The sequence below is a fragment of the Mauremys reevesii genome, linkage group 6 (genome assembly GCF_016161935.1).
Source record: "Mauremys reevesii isolate NIE-2019 linkage group 6, ASM1616193v1, whole genome shotgun sequence".
NCBI classification, from domain to species: Eukaryota; Metazoa; Chordata; order Testudines; family Geoemydidae; genus Mauremys; species Mauremys reevesii.
Window position 1 is genome coordinate 65,870,812 of NC_052628.1, and position 20,291 is coordinate 65,891,102.

At 42.7% G+C, this 20,291-nt stretch overlaps 1 long non-coding RNA gene across 1 annotated transcript in view; it reads left to right on the plus strand.

Moving 5' to 3' along the window:
- The first annotated feature begins 2,549 nt into the window (after positions 1-2,549).
- LOC120408492 overlaps positions 2,550-20,291 on the plus strand; it is a 47,366-nt gene continuing 29,624 nt past the window's right edge. The window contains exon 1 of the long non-coding RNA XR_005600728.1: positions 2,550-2,700. This is a non-coding gene — a long non-coding RNA (uncharacterized LOC120408492). The remainder of the gene's footprint in view (positions 2,701-20,291) is intronic.

Below are 20,291 nucleotides of genomic sequence, written 5' to 3' on the forward strand. Positions count from 1 at the left end.
TACCCAGAACCACCCGCAACAATGTTTTTGCCCCATCAGGCATTGGGAGCACAACCCAGAATTCCAATGGAGCACAGAGACTGCGGGAACTGTGCAATGCTCTGAAAGTTGACGCTAGCCTCGGTACTGTGGATGCACACCGCTGACTTAATGTTCTTAGTGGGGACAAATTAATCATTAAACACACTTGCTTTTAAACCATGTATTATATTTACAAGGGTACACTCACCAGAGGTGCCTTCGCTGCCTTCAAGGTCCGTGAGCCCGCTTTGGGTGGGTTGGGAGAATACTGAATCCAGGATGATAAACAGTTCCTGGCTGTTGGGGAAAACATTTTCTCCGCTTCCTTGCTGTGCGCTAACTTCAATGTCCTCCTCCTCCTCGTCCCCTAAATCCGCATCCCTGCTGCATGAGAGTCCATGGTAAACTTGAAGACAGCTGTCCTGGACATGCATTACTTTCTGTTTCCTAGAAACTACATGATTCTGGTAAGCTAATTCCATTAAGAATTATCCTCAGACTGGACATTTCATACCAGGTGATATTAATGTCAGAGTTAGCATTTGCAGTGCCTGAGGCAAACTTCATGGCATGTTGCTGTGACGGAGCAGACCCAACTGAGAGTGCCAAATCAGGACCAATTGCTCAAACAGGGCAGTCACAGCCCTAGGCTGGGGTTTTTCCACCTCTAAGGCAAACCAAACCAGCCAGACAAAGAGGACTTCGGTCTCACCCCACTGGCTAACCACAAGTCACACAAGCAATTTCCTTAGACACTCCAGTCTCCCAGTATCCCCACCAGTGCACTCGTCCTGGGGATGAATGGTTATGAAAACCAACACCCCAATAAAAGAAAAAGGTTCTCTCGATCCCAAAGGACCAAGCCCCAGACCCAGGTCAATATACACATCAGATCTTACCCACAAATCACGCTGTTGCCAATCCCTTAGAATCTAAAATCTAAAGGTTTATTCATAAAGGGAAAAAGGTAGAGATGAGAGGTAGAATTGGTTAAATGGAATCAATTACATACAGTAATGGCAAAGTTCTTAGTTTAGGCTTGCAGCAGTGATGGCATAAACTGCAGGTTCAAATCAAGTCTCTGGAACATCCCCAGCTGGGATGGGTCATCAGTCCTTTGTTCAGAGCTTCAGCTTGTAGCAAAGTTCCTCTGGAGGTAAGAAGCAGGATTGAAGACCAGATGGAGATGATGCATCAGCCTTATATAGGCTTTTCCAGGTGTAAGAACCTCTTTGTCCCCACTGTGGAAAATTACAGCAAAATGGAGTCTGGAGTCACCTGGGCCAGTCCCTGCATACTTCGCTGAGTCATAAGGCGTGTCTGCCTTCTCTCCATGGGTCAATTGTGTAGCTGATGGTCCTTAATGGGCCATCAAGCAGGCTAAGCAGAGCTAACACCAACTTGTCTGGGATATCACCCAGAAGCACATCACCAACTTGAAATACAGACAGTATAGAGCCAATATACATAAATTCAACTAAAAATGATACATGCACACAGACAGCATAATCATAACCAGCAACCCATAACCTGGTCTTAGACACCTTATATGACCCCCTTTACCTAAGATTTGGTGCCACTACAGGACCTTGGTTGCAACCCATGTTCTATATGGTCCCAATTTATATCAATAACGTCACAGTTGCCTGTGACTTTTCTCTTCTTGTGTGACATCTTTCATAATGATGACTAGGCAGCTGGCTATATCACCTAATGAGCAGCACAAACTGCAGAATAAGGAGTACTTGTCTTCAGAAATATAAAGTCTTCATTTTTTTCCCTTAAAATCATAAACCATTCATTGTACAGGAACACAATCGGACTTTGATTCCTACATATTTATCACTTTATATACAGATACCTACATAATTTATTCAATTTTGTCACTGAGTGCTCCAGATTGAAATTCAAAAATATGAATGGTTAGGAATCAGGATTTATTGACAATAACTACAAATGTAAAGATATGTATGTCAATTTCACGGCTGTATTCAATTCAGTGGACCAAATCTCTTTTGCAATATTTATGTCAGATGCAGAGCTACCCATCAGTCAGCCATCTTTATGTTAGTCAGCTATTTTTCATTCAGCTGATTCTGATGCATCATCTTCAGGAAGTGGAGCAACAAAGAAATCTTTGACCTTATGTGCAGGGGTGGCTTGTGAGCTCAGGCAAGTGAGGCATAGCTTAACTAAGAATTCCTAAAAGCTACAAAATACATTTTGCATATTCTTTTTTATTTAATTGGTAAATATATACAGATTTAAAAACAAATTGTGATTTGATTTAAATGACAAAATTTGCTCTCTCTAGTAGCAAAATGCAGCACCAGAAAGGTGAGAAAACAGAGTGTTGGGTGAGGCACAAAGCCCATTGGTATAACTAATAGTGCCTCAAAAAGCTGCCTTGTTACCATGGCAATTTACCACACCCAGGAGTTATTTTATAAAGATGTTCCTATGGTAATCACTGCTTGGTGAGGCACAGCAAGATTGTAGCAGTTAAGCTAGGGCTGCAGGAGGTTTGCAGGGGGCAGAGATGGGTCCTGAAACCTACATCTCTCCTCTCCCTCCCCCACAGGGCAGGCCTCCTGCATAGGCATGAGGAGCCACTGCTGAGTTCCAGGCCCACCTCGTACTCTGCCTCCAATGCTGGACCAGGTTGTGGCGGCTCCAGCTGTAAGTAAGCTTTTAATAGCTGTTCAGTTTTACAGTCGGCAGGGTGAAAATAACTATTTTGTGTTTTGTGCCTAACCTGTCAAAAAGGTCATGAGCCACCACTGCTTATGAGCAGCCCTTAAGTTCAGTTTTGTTTTTGGTGAATTACTGAGAGTGGCTGCGCACACAGTAGTGTGACAGTGAATAACAGGACTGTCAAATGTATCAGGTCCAGGGGCGGCTCCAGGCCCCAGCATGCCAAGCGCGTGCTTGGGGCGGCATGCCGCGGGGGCGCTCTGCCAGTCGCCGGGAGGGCGGTAGGCGGCTCCGGTGGACCTCCCGCAGACGTGCCTGCGGGAAGTCCACCGGAGCCGCGGGACCAGCGGACCCTCCGCAGGCACGTCTGCCGGAGGTCCACCGGAGCCGCGGGACCGGCGACCGGCAGAGCGCACCCCGCTGCATGCTGCCGTGCTTGGGGCGGCAAAATGGCTAGAGCCGCCCCCGATCAGGTCACTTACTATGCAGAATGACAACTGGCAGAATTTGATGTTCTGGGATGTCATGAAGGTGGGGTTGGCCATACTCAAATGTTAGGATTTTCTCAGTGACTATGAAGAAGGCTTCTTGGAAGTAAGCATGGCTGGTATAGACTGGATTCGAACATGACCATCAAATCTGCTTTCTTAGTTATGTATTTGATGCAAATGTTGACCCTGAGGCTGAGCAGGAGTCAAAAATAATGAGGGTCACCATGCTGTAAGCTAAGCTGAAAGCAGTAAACAGAACTCTTTTACTGAGGCAAAGTTTCATTCATGGAAGACACAGATGCTCTCTCTCTGAATGGCAAAGGCCCAGATCCACAAAGGGATTTAGGTGCCTAAAGGCAAGATGTAGGCACTTAATCCCAGTTTTAGGGACCATTGTGATCCACAAAACCCTCAGTCATTTGTTGCCTAACTCTATAGGTGCCTAAACTCACTCCCTGCCTAAATTTCCACAGTGAAGTCCTCTCGATGCCTAAATTTCTGCCTCTGAATATGCACACTGCTGACTCACTCTAGGCACTATCTCCAGCCTAACCAGGTGAAGATAGGCATTCTCCTGCCTATCTCCTTGGCAGGGCCCAATCCTATAGGCATGCTCAGAGAACACCTGCCAGATAAGGGGCCATTAAAAATATGTTGGTGGAGGTGCTGCCATCCACCTTATAACTTTTAGCCCAGTCTTGTGTGGAGTGAGGCAGGTGCCTAATTCATTCTCACAAGAAACAACTTAGGCATCAAGTTGACACCTCCTGACACCAAGAAAAGGATTCCCAGCTGTGGATCTCAAGTAGAGATAAGTGCCTTCCTGCAGCCCAGACTTAGGCACCGAACTCCATGAAAAGGGCAGGGCTTAGGATACACTCCTGTCTTGGCACCTCCCATTGGCTAATTTAGGTGGCTGTCCACCTAGCATGCTGGCTTTTGTGGATCCCATTTTAGGCTTCTATCTGTCCCCCATTCATTGTATAGGGAGCATAGGCACCTCACCTAGGCTTTGTAAATCCTATTGTTGTTCCCTTATTTTCTAGATGCTTGCAACATAGACATTGCAGTTCAGTGCTGCAACACCTAAGTCCCTTTATAGCTCTGGGCCAAAGGATCTTAGGGCCCTTGCTAGACAAATTCATAAGTTAAATGTCGAGTGATTGCTCACAGGTTCTCTTATCTGAATTCACAGTTTAATCACTGAAAACAAGCTGAGATGATTCAGTTGTGGCTTTCATGAGTCCGTTCAGGCAGAAACTTCCTTTGACCTGGCTAGATGCTGGATCATATCGCATCTGAAGAAAATCCATTGTCAGCTGATGACAAAGTCTAAAACATCTGCTCAGTGTTAATTTTGTTGATAACTTTTTTGACCAGAATTTGTAAGTGCCTCTTTGGAGTAGAGAACACTGAAAGAATCTGACATTTCTTGTGTTATCTGGCAAAGAAGGCAGAAAATATCTTGTGTGGTGGTTGCAGCTTTAAGGGCAAGTTCTCCAGTGAAATACTTGTACCTTAAAGAGAATATGCCAGGTGCCTGGGGGAAAGACTTGAAATACTTGGCATGCTAGACAGCATATAAATGAATAATTTATAATGCTAGAAATGTTGACCATCAGTGCCAGATGTAATTCATTACCCTCTGCTATAAGTCCTATATTTGTGTGTGTGTGTGTGTGTGTGCCCCTACTTTGTGATGATACATTCTCAACTTTGGCATTAATGACATCATGTAATTACTGTTTGTTGGGGCTACACAAAAATGAGACGCCAATACAAAAACAATTGTAGACTAGCATAGGATAATCATGTATCTCCAGTATTACAAAATTTAAACTACAGCTAAATTGCTCCCATCTCTTATGGGGTTTGAATAATTATCTCATGAAATTTATATTAAGTTATTTTGCTATTAGAAAATGTGTTCAGTCTAGGGGTAATTGGTATATTTTTTATGCTGAATTAAGTTAAAATTGTAATTTTAAAAAGGGAACTGTCTGAACTAAGTCTTTTGGTATCATTTCCATGCAGATGATATTCTGATCACCCTTGCACCAATTTTGATATTTTCTCGAGTAAAGTGTGCCTCTACTTCTGGCTTCACTATATCTTTTCTAACTTACTCTATCCAAAGCTCATGTCCTACTAAATATTGATGAGTAGCAGCAACCAAAACATTAGAACCTTCACATCAGCTGCAGTCATACATTTGCCCCTACTGTCAGAAACACCAGATGGAGGCAGCCGTGTGCATGCCCAGCAGCAGATCTTTATGTAAGCCCCACTTAAACCTTGCCAGCTCCTGGAACTCTGGACTGAACTTCTGGGGAGAAAGGTGGGAGTGGTTTCTGTCCTCTGGACTACAACAATAATCGCTGCCAGAGCCCCACAGCCCCATTTCTCACCATGCTTGGAGTGATTAACTTCCCCACCTACAGAGAGAGTCTTTGAAGAGCTCTGGGATCTAGGTCATGGGTCAGGCAGTTCCACCCTGAATTAATGTTTAGTATTTATTAGTTAACTTTAATCCTTTCCTTACCCAGATCTTATTTGCCTGTTCCTAGTAAAATCCCCCTCTGCTATATTGTTGGTTTGGGGTTTGTCCTTTCTTGGATGTGTTTGTGTTGATGTGCTTTATTGTTTCTTATGAACTGGGCTCCGTACTCCTTGCCAGCAGTGGTAGCATTATTCATTTTCCCAACAGACAGCACCCCTTGTGTCCTGGGCACAGTGAGGAGTAACCTTGGATGGAGGCACCAGGCATCATTTAACAAGAATCCTGGAGCCCACCTATGTGAGAAGAAGGGAGAAACCGCTCCAAATAGCAAGCTCCAGGGAGGAGGCTTGAGCCACCCCTTGGAGCAGGGGCTACATTTAGGTGACTTGGAGATCTTGCCAACAGAAATGTAGCTGCCTACAGAGTTAGGTGGCAGCTGAGCAGGGGTTTTAAGGATCTAAATTTTGGATTTAGTGTCTAAAGTAGCAGTTAAGATCCTACATCTCATTGTAACATAGTCACATAGGGCCTTTTGAAAATGTTACCCAGTGTCTGAATTCACAGTCAGGATCATTTGGCTATGGTGTTTGGGACTTCCATCTGATTCGTAGGCCTGGTCTACACTACAGAGTTAGGTTGACATAAGGCAGCTTAGGTTAACCTAATTATGTCAGTGTCTACACTACAGCCTTGCTCCTGCCAATGTTAAGTGCCCTACTACACTGACATAATAATGCCACCTCCACGAAAGGTGTAGGGATTATGTCGGTATAGTTAGGGTGATGCAGTGTCTGCTACTTACATGGGCTGTTGGCTGTCTTGTCAATTTCGTAGCAGGAGCCATGAAATTGATAAGAAAGTTGGATAGCTAGAGCCCAGCTGCCCCCCATTCTCCAGGAGAGCTTGGCATCTGGACCCCACTCCTGGCTGGGAGCTGGGGTGAGGAGCTGGTGGGGGTGGGGAAGCAGCCAGGCTCCCAGCAGGGAGCTGCCAGCAGAGCTGAGAGACCAGGCTCCCCACACTGCCCCTCTTAGGTCAGTGGAAGCACACCTGCTGCACCACCAACCCAAGCAGGGTAGTGTGGACATGCACCACCACAGTAATTACTGTGGTGGCTGTAAGTAGACCTAATATAGGTCAACTTACGTTTCTAGTGTAGACATACCCTTATTCTAGGTTATTTTCCCTTTTAGGCTCCCTCCCACATCTGCTTATAAGAGAGAACTGTTTCCTTTTCCTCTTCCTGCTTAGCGTATGTTTTTAGTATGTATTGGTAGTATAAAGACTGGAAGCCTGGGCTGATGTCTTCTTTCTTTCTTGCCCCATAACTAGGGCCCTACCAAATTCATGGCCATGAAAAATGCATCGCAGACCATGAGATCTGGCATCTCCCCCATGAAATCTGGTCTTTTGTATGCTTTTACCCTATAATATACAAATTTCACAGGGGGAGACCAGTGTTTCTCAAACTGGGGCTCCTGACCCAAAAGGAAGTTGCAGGGGAGATCACAAAGTTATTTTAGGGTGTCATAGTATTGCCACCCTTACTTCTGCACTGCTGCTGGCAGCGACTCTGCCTTCAGAGCAAGGCTCCAGACCAGCAGCTGCTCAGAAGCAGAGCAGAAGTAAGGGTAGCAGTATCACAACGCCCCCCTACAATAACCCTGTGACCAGCACCCCATGACTCCTTTTTGGGTCAGGACTCCTACAATTACAACATTGTGAAATTTCAGATTTAAATAGCTGAAATTATGAAATTTACAATTTTTAAATCCTAGGACCATGAAATTGACCAAAATGGATCATGAATTTGTTAGGGCCCTACCCATAAGAGACCTGGGCCTGTGGTGCATTTTTCTTCCACATACAGCCTAAAAGAGACCCTTTTGAGCCAGTAAGCAGACAGCTACACCTCACCTTCCGCCCTCCAAAGTTGGTTTCTTTTGCTTCAAGTGTTTTAACTAGATATTATCTCAGGTGTAAGGGTCAGGTCACCAAGTATGTTTAGCTTAGACAACAGGAAGTATTATTGTCATCTTACAGAACAAAGAGAACACAAATCAAAAGGACTGTAAATTCATATCATGCTTTCTTTCCACACTATTCATTTGGGCATCTCTGGATAGGCACTAACTTTGAAGTTATCTTGTTGATTCTACCTTTGTCTTCACATTGCAGAGAAATCTTTTCTCTCTCTACTCTCAAGTGCTGAGTGGTTGTACACGACCCTCTTGAAATAGTCTTTGTGTGCTGAAGTAATCCCATTACTATAATTACGGGGAAGATGGTTTTGATCTCCTGCATATAAACTTTCTGACATTAGGAGTCAAACTGTGCATTAGCATCTGGTTTTGCTATAGAAAAAATACAACTGCATTTCCCTGTTACAAACACATTCAGTTAAGTAATAATTCCGTCTCCCAAATTCACAAGTTTAGGGCCCGAGTGTGTACTCCGTAAAAATAATGGGCAATATTCCATGTTACCTCATCATCTGGAGCTCTCCATAGTGCAGGGGTGCCCCCTTTGGAATGGTGGAGCTCTACTGGCAGGTGAGGAAAAGGGGCCCACTGCTATGGCTCTGCTTTCTCCCCACCCTTTCCCACCCCTTCTGGGATGGTTTGTAACCCTGAGAGTGGCAGAGGAGTTTTGATAGGGACATGGACTTCAATGTCCTCTGTCCCTTTCTTATGAGGCTCATGCATCCCTTTGTGCCCACAACTACTCCAGGGACCAGTGATAAAGCCAGGGACAATCTAGTAATTAGTTTTCACACTCTCCTTCTCTTTCTCTCTGAACACAGTTTATCATTTCTCCGGAAGTTTACGTTTGATGTTAAGGCAGATGAAAAACAAAACCATAACAGTTTTGGCCAATTCTGGGAGGCTTCTCCAGTGTCCCAAAATAAGAAAAAAACATTGTATAAAATGTCATTTTCTCTCTGGGGCAATCTAATTAGCCTATCCCACTACTTGAAGGAAGCATAGACCTTTTAACATGCTAATTACAAATTTATCCTACAAGTCCATTGTGTTATGTACAATACAGTTTTTAAATTAAGTGGACAATGGGATGGATCACTTGACGATTGCCTGTTCTGTTCATTCCCTCTGAAGGACCTGGCATGGGTCACAGAAGACAGGATACTGGGCTAGATGGACCATTGTTCTGACCCAGTATGGCCGTTCTTATGTTCTTGTCCATTACACCAAACCTACCAAAAGTAGCAATAATTAGCACCTTTGCTGGTAATGTCAGCAGAAAGGTCAAAGTTTGAATGGGCACTGGAGAATGAACTGCCCTTTCCCTTGTAGAAGTGGTACCTATTAGTTATGGAAGATGCATACTTGCAGGAAAGGATTTGAACTACTGATATTGGCGGTGTTCTACGACTAGAACATTTTAATCTCTAGGAGGATCATTCCAGCACCTTTCCTCAGCAGTAAATTAAATTTAAAATTATGTTAAAACAACGTATTCTTACACTTCACCTTGTTATGCATTTTCACTGCCAAAAAATAGTTTGGGAAGGTGTCATTAAAAGTATGTAGGAAAAAGGAACAAAGTGAGTGTCCTTTTTCTATATTTGTTTAATTATTGATTCAGAAGGTGTTGAAGATTATTGTGAGGATTAACGACCAGGTGTGTAGGTAAGGATTAAAAATAGAGGTGAGCTGGGACATTTTAATGATGTATTAGAGTTTTTAAAATACTGTGGAATGAAAGTCAGTGCAGTCATGCAGAGTAATAGGTTTCCCTTTATCTCTGAGTTTGAGGGAGAAATGTTAAAGCAAATCTTGCCATTCTATTCTATATAGGTTCTTAAACCACCTTCATCACCTTAGTATGTGAGCACTTTCCACTAGTTCCTTAAGCAACTTGACTAACACCAATCACACGTGGTTCATTCTTTTCTTATCTTCTTCCCAAGGGAGACTTTTGTGTGTAACAGAGTTTTAGTTTTCAGTCATCGCTGTTGGCTTTCTTTTATTATTATTATTTATTTTTTAAACGTACACACTGCTCCGTATTTGTTAGAGAAGGCAAGGTTAGAGACTTGCGCCTTGCATGTGGAGCAGAAGGTGGTGAGGTCTGTGATGGTCTCAGTTCCTGTGAGAGTTTATTCAACAGTCTCACGCCAGCCCCTGAGATAGCTCTATCTCCTGCACAGACAAGCTTTATCCTTGTGGTGGAAAGTTCCATTGTGTGGGAGAAGTGAAGCTGTCATTTCAGTTATCCACACTTGGTTTAGGAAGTCACAGTATCATGTTCTTAAGGATTTTTTTTTAAATTTCTATTCAGGGACTAATTTGTGAGCTACAGTAACGTTTCCTCGAGATGCTTAACCTTTTATATAATAGGCCCAACACTGCCACTGTTCTTGACTTTCTTCTCTCAGTGGCATGTCATAAATATACAATATGAATATTTATATGTAGAAGAGCTAATGGCTCCCACATGGAGACATTAAACTGTTGTTGCAGAACTGTTATATCAGTTGCTGAGCTAGTCAGGCTATTTACTAGCTTCCTTCTTTTAGTTCTCTTGACATGTAGTTTTGTGATTCAAATTAATTTTTCCCCTTCAAATCCCAGTAGCCAAAATATTCAGACCTGTAACTGTTGCAGACAGCGTCTATAATTAAATGGCTCAGCATTTCTGTTTGTCAGGGCTATATAAAATAAGGGGAGAAATATTTGCTTTGTGAAATTTTGCCATAAAACCTTCAGGAAGAATTATCCATCATCAGACCTCCAGTTCCCAAAGGAAAGGGCTCAAAAAGACAAAGTATCTTGAGTGTCAATTTTCAGCCAAGATAAATTTGAATGAAATGAAGTTTGACAAAAGAAACTGTTTTTTGCAGGTTACTTTAAACATTAGTCTTGAGTGAGGTCACTTTGAAGATACATATGAGAGATGGACTACAGCACTCAAAATCATTTGAATACAGACAGCTCTTGATTCAGCTCTGGGTTTTCATAGAATCATAGAATCTCAGGGTTGGAAGGGACCTCAGGAGGTCATCTAGTCCAACCCCCTGCTCAAAGCAGGACCAAACCCAACTAAATCATCCCAGCCAGGGCTTTGTCAAGCCTGACCTTAAAAATCTCTAAGGAAGGAGATTCCACCACCTCCCTAGGTAACCCATTCCCGTTCTTCACCACCCTACTAGTGAACAAGTTTTTCCTAATGTCCAACCTAAACCTCCCCCTCTGCAACTTGAGACCATTACTCCTTGTTCTGTCATCTTCTACCACTGAGAACCGTCTAGATCCATCCTCTTTGGAACCCCCTTTCAGGTAGTTGAAAGCATGAGTAATGGTCTCATTCTTCTCTTCTCCAGGCTAAACAATCCCAGTTCCCTCAGCCTCTCCTCATAAGTCATGTGCTCCAGCCCCCTAATCATTTTTGTTGCCCTCCACTGGACTCTCTCCCATTTATCCACATCCTTCTTGTAGTGTGGGGCCCAAAACTGGACACAGTACTCCAAATGAGGCCTCACCAGTGCTGAATAGAGGGGAATGATCACATCCCTCGATCTGCTGGAAATGCCCCTACTTATACAACCCAAAATGCCATTAGCCTTCTTGGCAACAAGGGCACACTGTTGACTCATATTCAGCTTTTCGTCCACCGTAACCCCTAGGTCCTTTTCTGCAGAACTGCTGCCCAGCCATTCGGTCCCTAGTCTGTAGCAGTGCATGGGATTCTTCCGTCCTAAGTGCAGGACTCTGCACTTGTCCTTGTTGAACCTCATCATATTTCTTTTGGCCCAATCCTCTAATTTGTCTAGGTCCCTCTGTATCCTATCCCTACCCTCCAGCGTATCAACCATTCCTCCCAGTTTAGTGTCATCTGCAAACTTGCTAAGGGTGCAGTCCACACCATCCTCCAAATCGTTAATGAAGATGTCAGCATCTGCCATCAGAAACCATGTTATAGGGGATCCAGTAGGTGGGAAGACACTCTGCAGTGGGGTTATGGTGACACAAGATGCCTCCAATCCCTGTTCTGCAGTGTAAATTCCAGAACTGGGCAGCATTATCTGAAGAAGAGGCCTGAACAAAGTGGTGATTCAATGAATTTCTTTGGGCTCCCTCTGCTGGCAAAGCTCCTATGGAGCCTCGTCTGCAGGTTAAAGTTGTCCTTCCTGGTGGAAACCTCCAGAGTAGGATAGTGGTGCTAACCCCATCCCTGGTGAATCTCAGTGACGATAAATACAATCCAGAAATGTGGCCTCCTTTTTGTGCATAGATAGCATACCATTTGTTCAAGATCTATCCACTTCAATAATTCCTAATTAGACACTTTATCTGTTGCACTGTTGAGCTTTATGAATTTCTGTATCGCAAGCAGGGTGGACACTACCTTGGGAAATGTTGAGAGAGTCTGTGCCAAAATTTCATCTGGATGAGCTCACTGCATTGAATTAGCAATCTTTCATCATATAATTTTATAATTAGTCTTTTTTTTTTTGCTAATACGTTTTTAAAGTCTTGCTGCATCAGTGGATTTCTTATATAATGCTAATATGATAGGATGAAAAATTGCTAATACAACTGCAGATTTGTCATATTAGCAATTTGATCAGCAAAATTAACATTAATATGGCGTGATGAAATATTGTCAGTGTAATATAATGGATTTCCTATCAGGAACACATGCTTAAGTTCATCTCAGACTTTTCCAATTCTGCCCTTGTTCACATGAGTTCTTAAACTGTTTAATACAGTTAAAAGATAATGCAATAAGGTTTCTATACTTCTCCACACCAAGAGTCCCAGATATTACATAACTTTCTTGCCTAAGGAACTGATCTCTGTCCTAATTTACGTTCTGTGCAACCTGTCTTATTTCATTAGGGGCTGCATACGGCTTATGTGGGACACAATATATCACAGAGGTTGAGTTGTTTTGTTTTTTAATACTAGATCAAATTAAATCTACAAGAAGTTGTTTCTCACATACCAGCATGTCACTTCTGGTAGATCTTTGAACAACTATATCACTACCTAGTGATTCCTGGTTGCCACTATGCTGTACATGACAAAATTGGGGCTGGAATTCAGATCTTTCTGCTCCAAAGACTTCCTGAGCTGATGGAAAATCTCTTCTAGCTCTTAGAATTATGGCACCTGTGGCACATTATTCTGATTTGTACATTTGCGTATGCACGCACATTATTCAGTCCATTACATTATTATATTTATTTCTTACAGAATACCAATTAAAAATACATTGTGTGATGGTGAATCACTTCCAAAACCTTAAATCCTGTAAGGCTGACACTGAGTCAAGTAAGAAACTAAAAACAAAACTTTCAACCCATTGTTCCGAGAGAGATTTGAAAAGCAAAAAATGTCTTCTAATGAACTGGTTGTTAGAATAGAACTGTTGTTCCATTATTTATTAAGTTGCTTCGTATTTGAAAGAAGCTATAGCAGACACAAATGTGACTTTAATTTTGCAGCATGCTTTCTTTAATTCATTGAGTAGATATTAACCAGTTATCTCAGGTAGTGGTTCAAAGTCAAACACAAGTATGTTCTTCCAATCTTTCCTTTTCATGAGCTGCCAATGTGAGAAATATCCCCTTTCCACTTGCATTTTCAGATTTGGGACACTGTAACTATTTCTTCTTAAGTTTCTTTTGTGAAGTTAGTACTCATGTTATTTGCCAGATCTAGAGTATTGGAGGTTGAAGTCCTTTGTGCAGTAAATACAGCATGATTATTAGCAGTTCAAACTCATCTATACTACCCTGCCAATGTGTCTCAACTTAGATCGGGAGGGATCACCTCTACACGTGAGAGAATAGTGTCGTTTCCATGCCTGTATCCAGAGGATAAATGAGGCAATCAATATATCTTAAGAGCTCTTACCACTATGTGGTTTTATCAGTGATATGCTTTGAAAAGAAAGTCAGTAGATTTCTGGAACTACAATGTTGTAAATTTTTACATTTTTACTACTGGGTCATCTAGATCTGCTCTAGGATTGGGCAGCATTATTACGCTTATAAGAAACACCCAGGACCTTTTTCAGGGGAAAAGGCAATATGCCACGTTTATTGGAGATACAACAATTAGCATATGCATTCAATCACACACACACGCTGTCCAGCCAGTCGATGTTATAGTTACCAGTCCAGAGTCCAGATCAATCTAGTGGCCAGCTAGGTTGATCACTGGTAGAGAGGAGTCGGGTTCTGTCAGTCACGACACAAAGCTCCAGGGAAGTCTTGGCAAGATGAACCCAAAGTTTCATGGCAAAGCACCTTGTTTATATAGTGATCTTCCTTCATTGGGACCAATGAGTTTTGCACCGTCGTGCTGTAATCAATTGCTGTTTGACAAATGCTTGGTTTTTTAGATTGTTCTTTTTATTTTTTATTTTGTTTTTGTATTAGTTTTTTAGGGAGTTACCCCATGCTGGTTTTGATTACAGCTATTTTGTCCCCATTGATGGGTGCCTGCCACATCTTTTAGAGTCGTCGATCTGCCCTTCTTTGACATCTCAATAGGGGTGTGTTGTAATCTTCCTGGCGCCTTTACGTCCGTCCTTGATTCCCCCCTAGAACATCTGGTCCAATGATGGCCTTCACACTAATTTTTTAACACACACATTCCTTATTCACACACAAAACAGGATTGATTTACACAAAGCATTTCAGCAGGAACATCAAATTGCAATATATGAAAAAAACAATTATTGCATTCTTTTTACTTATTTTAAAATGCTAAACCTACAACAAAGTGGTGACCCTAAAGGTCTGTTATTGCCTTGAAATTAGCTCCAGACACAAGATTCTGGCTGATGCATCTTTACCAATGGCCCATTAGGCCATTCCTTTCTGCTTTCGGAAAGGGTGGCTGGCAGGATATGGTCAAATCATACATATACATTTAATACATTTAATGCATGGTACATTATTACCCTTTATTTTTTATTTTAAATTATACAAAATACAAACATTAAATCCTACTACTACAGCATGAAGGTATCAACATTGGCAGCAGGTCTCCCCTAGCACTCCCACCAATGCCAAGTCCAGTGGACCTGCATAGGTGCGGGAACAGTTACAGGAGAGCTACCTACAAAAATCAGTGTAGATACAGCCAAAGTGCCTGTAGCAGGAGCAAGAGCATATTCTCCATTTGCTGCAAAGAAGGGATAGGTAGGGGCAGCATTCACATTAGACTTTATTCAGGTCTGGGGAACAGTTGTCTCAAAAGGCAGGAGAATAGAAGGCAGACAGATTGGTTTTTTTGAAGATTTCCGTAAGGGTCACCAGGATCTGGAAGAGTGATCTGATGCTGGAGACAGCTAAGTAAAAGTCCCACTAATGTGCTTTATAACAATTTGGCTGGCTGCTGTTGAGTGAGTGAGTTTCAGTACTTGGTGTTTAAAAATGATTACAACCATCCATACCCAGCAAACGTTTTCTGTATTGTCATTATCACTTTTTCCCATGTTGTCTTGGAGTAGAAAGAAACGCCGGTCTATCACTGATGCTATTCTTTAGTTTTGTGAGACTACGGAAATGGTTTTAAAAAGAGCGAGCGAGAGAGAGATTTTGGCCAGAGATGTGATGCACATAGTAAGTAGCTGGATGCTAATTCAGGCTATCACCTTTAATTAGGGCATCAGGGCTGGAATGTGCACTCTTCTCTCTTTGGAAATGAGAGCTCATGATCAAAGAAGAGCTACCTAATTTAAATAATTTAAATATGTATCAATTTTAATTAAAGTTGATATTGAGTATTGAATATGAAAATTACTTCTCTTTTCTTTACATTTGGATGCTACCATATAAACAAGCAATTCTCTTGTTCGGAGAAACACAGCATCTGGCTGGCAATTTTCCTTCAGGGTTGAAAACTGCAAATGAATATTTGCTTGAAGCTGGCTGCATCACTAATGTCTTCCATGAAGCCAGCAAGGCAGGGGACCTTCCATTCTGTTAGGTTGGGTACATAGGGTTTTTAAAGGCTTCCTAATGCCAAGCTTATTTGATGTCACTAGTTTATTGAGTACATGCTATTTATGTATCTTTAGAGAAAGCAGAGTTGGGAAAACTTGGTACATCTTTGGATTTCACAAAAACTATACACATCTGTATTAATTTTAATGAATTGTAGTAGTTTTGTGTAAGCTTTTTGAATGTCTTTGGGGTGGGGGGAAGGGTTTTAAAACACATAAACACACCTGTGTGCAAAACTATATACTGTACATGCACAAAGACATATGTAGTCACCCAGAGACACACACCAGTACATGTACCTGCACATAGCCCGCCCCCCCCCCCCGCCTGCTTCTTATCACCACACACATGCTATACTCAGATATCACAGTCATGGGCATGTTAAAAATACCTACCTATATACTGACACCCAGATCTTTTTATTGGCTCCTCTGGTATAAGTTATAAGAGTCTTCCTTCCAGCTGAATTCAATGGGACTAAAGTTAGGGATGTACTTAAATGTTTTGCTGGATCTGGACCAGGACCCTGAGCATCTTGCAGGATTGAGCCCCAAAAGAGTAGGTTAAGACCATCCTCCATTCTTTCTTCCAAGCCTCACAATCTTTTCTAGGCCTTTTCCCGATGATGCCATACACCGTGTGTTTAAGAACATTTTGAAATCTACTGAAATGTGTCTGTGCAAAGCTGATAGAGGATTTATCACTTTAAACAAGGAAACTGAATTAAAAAATTTATTAAAGCTAATGTTAAAAAAAAATGATGTAGTACCCAGGTTAAGAAAAGTGTCTATACATCTGGGGAGAGTGCTTAGGTTATCCACAATACAAAGTTTGTTTTAAAAAGTCATAAGATACACATGATCAGCAATAACCCAAATTAAGGTGAATACATTTAACAATACAGTTTAGATATTAGAATCCAAATACTCGGATACATCACTCATGAAAAGCTATACAGAAAGTTGGTTGTAGAAAGCAAATATAGGAATGAGTGTAGATTGTCTCTCAGTAATTGAGCATTTAGGAAAATACAATCCATGAGGAAAGTATTTCAGTTACTTTCCCCACTGCATATAGCTGATAGAAACGATTTATCATTTTAAACAAGGAAGCTGAATACTAAAGCCCATCTGTGTCCCATGTTCAAGCTGGGACATAAAGGAAAAATATGATAGCCTGAAATACAAAGTGAAGGGTGACTGTCCAGCCTTAATTCTGCTCATTATGTCTTCACAGGAGTATAGCTTCAAACCGGAGCATAAGATTTTGCATGTCTCAGCCATTTCCTTTTCATCTTTATCTTCAGTTTTATTTCTTCCAAAATGGAGTTGGCGTTTTGTGTGTTTTTTCCCCTTCTTCATTCTGTGAACAGCAAGGATCGTTCATTTCCCCATTGCTCAGCTATCATCAAAGGTTGCATGTCATGGAAAATGTCCTACCAAATGAGTAGGGCTGGATCTCCTGAGCCAATTAATGCTGTTCCTAAGCTAGCCAGAGGGGTTACTGTACTGCAGTGGGAGGTTCTCCTCCTCTAAGTGCTAAGCATTCTGTTTTCAAAGCACTCCCAGCCCATGCCAAGACAAGGAGCAAGGGACCAGCTAAATAGTTTTTGTAATGAGCACTTTGGCTGATAAATTTGTATTAGGTATATAGAAGGTCCTGAAATAGATGTAGTAAGAGTGGCATCCGAGAGGTGATATGGCATATCCCTGGTGCTCCTAATGTTCTTTTGCAGAAAAGCAAACTCTGTCTTTACCAAAAGATGTTTTAGTTTAGAGCAAATGAAATTTCCAACACATGCAGTGGAAAGTCTTCCCTTATGTACTTTCAATTGACAGATCCACCATGCTAAACATTTAACCATCAATTAGTACAACTGTACTGCTGTTCTGTGACATGATGCAATTATTGTGCATGGCATGTTTTTGTTGTCAGCTTTCTTAACCCTGATGCAGTTTGGCTAATGACAAACTGTGTTTCAGTAAAGTGTGGTGAAACATTCCTTGTTTTCAGAACTATTGATTGTTAAAATTACAAACAGGAAAATCAACTTGTGATAATCATATATTCAATGACCAGCCTACAAGATAAAGTAATTGTGCTTAGTCTATAGTTCCTTTCTTCTGTATTTACCAGACATGGCCCCTGTATGTTAACCTTGAGACTTAAGGTTTCCCATTATGCCTGAGCTGGTAGGGGTGGTTTGAATCTGGTATATTGAGTTTGATGGTTTTATCCTAGTCCAAAATTCTGCAATGGCATGACAGCAGGAATGGCTGTCTACATTCAGGTGAGATCCAGGATTACAACAGCGGGGGTGTTGTGGCTGAGGAGCACCTGTATTTGCTTTGTTGTGAAGAATAGCTAATGAAGTGCTCATGTAACTCTCATGCTTTATAGTGCAGCATTTGACTTTGTTTCTCCTGGGGAGGAGAGGAAGCATGGATCTTAGTTGGGTATTCTGTCTCTGCCCACTTGCAGAGAATGGAGCAGGGCAACTCAGCTAGAAGGACTCAGAAACATCCAAAACAAGGGTGACAGTGTACGCTGGTGGACCTAGTCACCAGCTGGGGACAGACAATCAGCCATGACCAGATTAGTTTGCTGGCCCTTTGTCCACAGCTCTGTTTACTGTCTTCAAAAAACAACACAAATGTCTCTCTAGTCAGGGGTTCAGACAAGGGTCCTCTGGTCTCCAGCAGTTACTGGGTAGGGCTCTTTCCAACCCCGAGAGGAGATGGGACATGGGCGGAGGGGATCCTCAGGGCTGGCCTGCCTGTTCTGGTTATCAGAGCCTATCCTTTCTCTCTCCTGGTTTCCTCACTCATAGAGCTGAGTTCTCCTTCGTATTGTCTAGCTTGGAGAGTGGTCCAATCACGAGGTGCTGATCAGTTGATACCCAGCACCTGCCTGCTGGGCTTCTTTCTGGGGCAGGCTCCCTGTTCCCCCACCAGGGCTATTAATAGGGGAGATTGCCCTGTTACAGGCAGTTACTAGACATGCTCTGAAGCGGTTCTGAGGCTGTATTGTTGGCAATACAGCCTCAGAACTGGCTGGTCATACCCTAGTCATCAACTGAGAATAAAAGCCAATCAGAGCACAATGCGGGCAGCTTATAAACAGTGGCAACTACTCAGCTGCTGATTGATGCAAGATCAAGAGATGTCTACTGTGAGGGCTGGGTCCCAATTCCTGTACCACTCTGGATACAGGTCAGTGCTCTTCCAGCTTTCTTTATGAGGGAAGCCCTCTACTAGGATAACATTTGGTCCACAGTGATTTTTTTTTATGGAGCTAGCGGGAGAGCTAGGCAAGGGAGCATTTGTCATCCCTAGAAACCACAGAGCTTGTGGTACTTGCCTTTAGCCATTGGCTAACTGCTCTAACCTGGGATTCTGCCTCTGTTCCAGAGAGAGACAGGAGTAGTACGTAGTGAAGTGAGGGTTTGTGAATATATACCTGACTGAGCTGGACTTATGGGGAGAAGATAGTGCTCTAGAGAGCAAGAGCCATGTAAAGATCTAGGGAGTGGGTGCTTTATATGCTGAACCCAGCCTTGGATCCAGGCTACAGACTTCTATTTCACCAGCAACTGAGAGGAGCAGTCAGCTATTAACCCAAGGGCTGGAATGTTGCTAGCTGTGGCAATCCTCAGACTATTTGTTGCTGACAGCATTCGGCTGTGTTTGAAAGGACTTGAGACGCTGCCATTTCTCAAGCTCTGAAGAGTGCAGGTGACACATGCCCCCTATGGTCATGCCATAAAGACTGAGAAATCATCTCTGAGAGAAGATCAGAGGGGAATGTGTTTTGATGTGTGCACTAAAGTATAGAAAATGTTATGTTGAAATCGTATATTGGAATATTTGTAACAGAAACTAAAGGGAGAGTCTATATTTGAAACCCCAGTAGATTTATTGTTGAATAGCTTTTGTTTAAAAGTTATTCCAAATTCTCTTTGTAATGTTTTTCTACTAGTTACAATGTGTTTTGTGTGCTTTAAATATGGTGCTCTCTTTGAAATTGACTGTGAATTATTGACATCCACTTATCAGGGTTTTGCATACAATAGGCCTGATGTTTAAGTCTGTGTAACTGTGATGGGGTGTCTCAGCCCTGCACTGGTATGGCTAGGGTTAACCCTTCCCTCTTGGCTGATGAGGCCCTGCCCCACCCCAGCTCTGCTGGGCATGCTCCAGCTGGAGCCAGGATATAAACGCAGCAGAGCAGCTCAGTCTGGGCTGACAGCTGGCACGGAAGGAGGTGCGTGGATAGCTCCTGGGAGAGGACTGCCTGCACTCCAAAGTGTGGCAGCCAGCCAGCCAGAGACAGCCCCCCTACACAGGCTCATGACGTTGCAGAGAGTGGAGGGACCGGAGAGTCCCAGAGACAGCGAACTCCAGAGACTCGGGTAGGAAGTGACCCAGGGAAACTTTGCGGGAAAATGGTTACAGAACTGGACCAAAACTCGGCATGTTTTGGTAGGACCCCTGCCAAGCGGGTGGCAGGTAACCCCGCCACTGACAGGGCCCTGAGTTGGAACCCAGTGGAGAGGGTGGGTCCGGGTCCCCCTATCCTGGCCACCATGCACCCTGGGGTG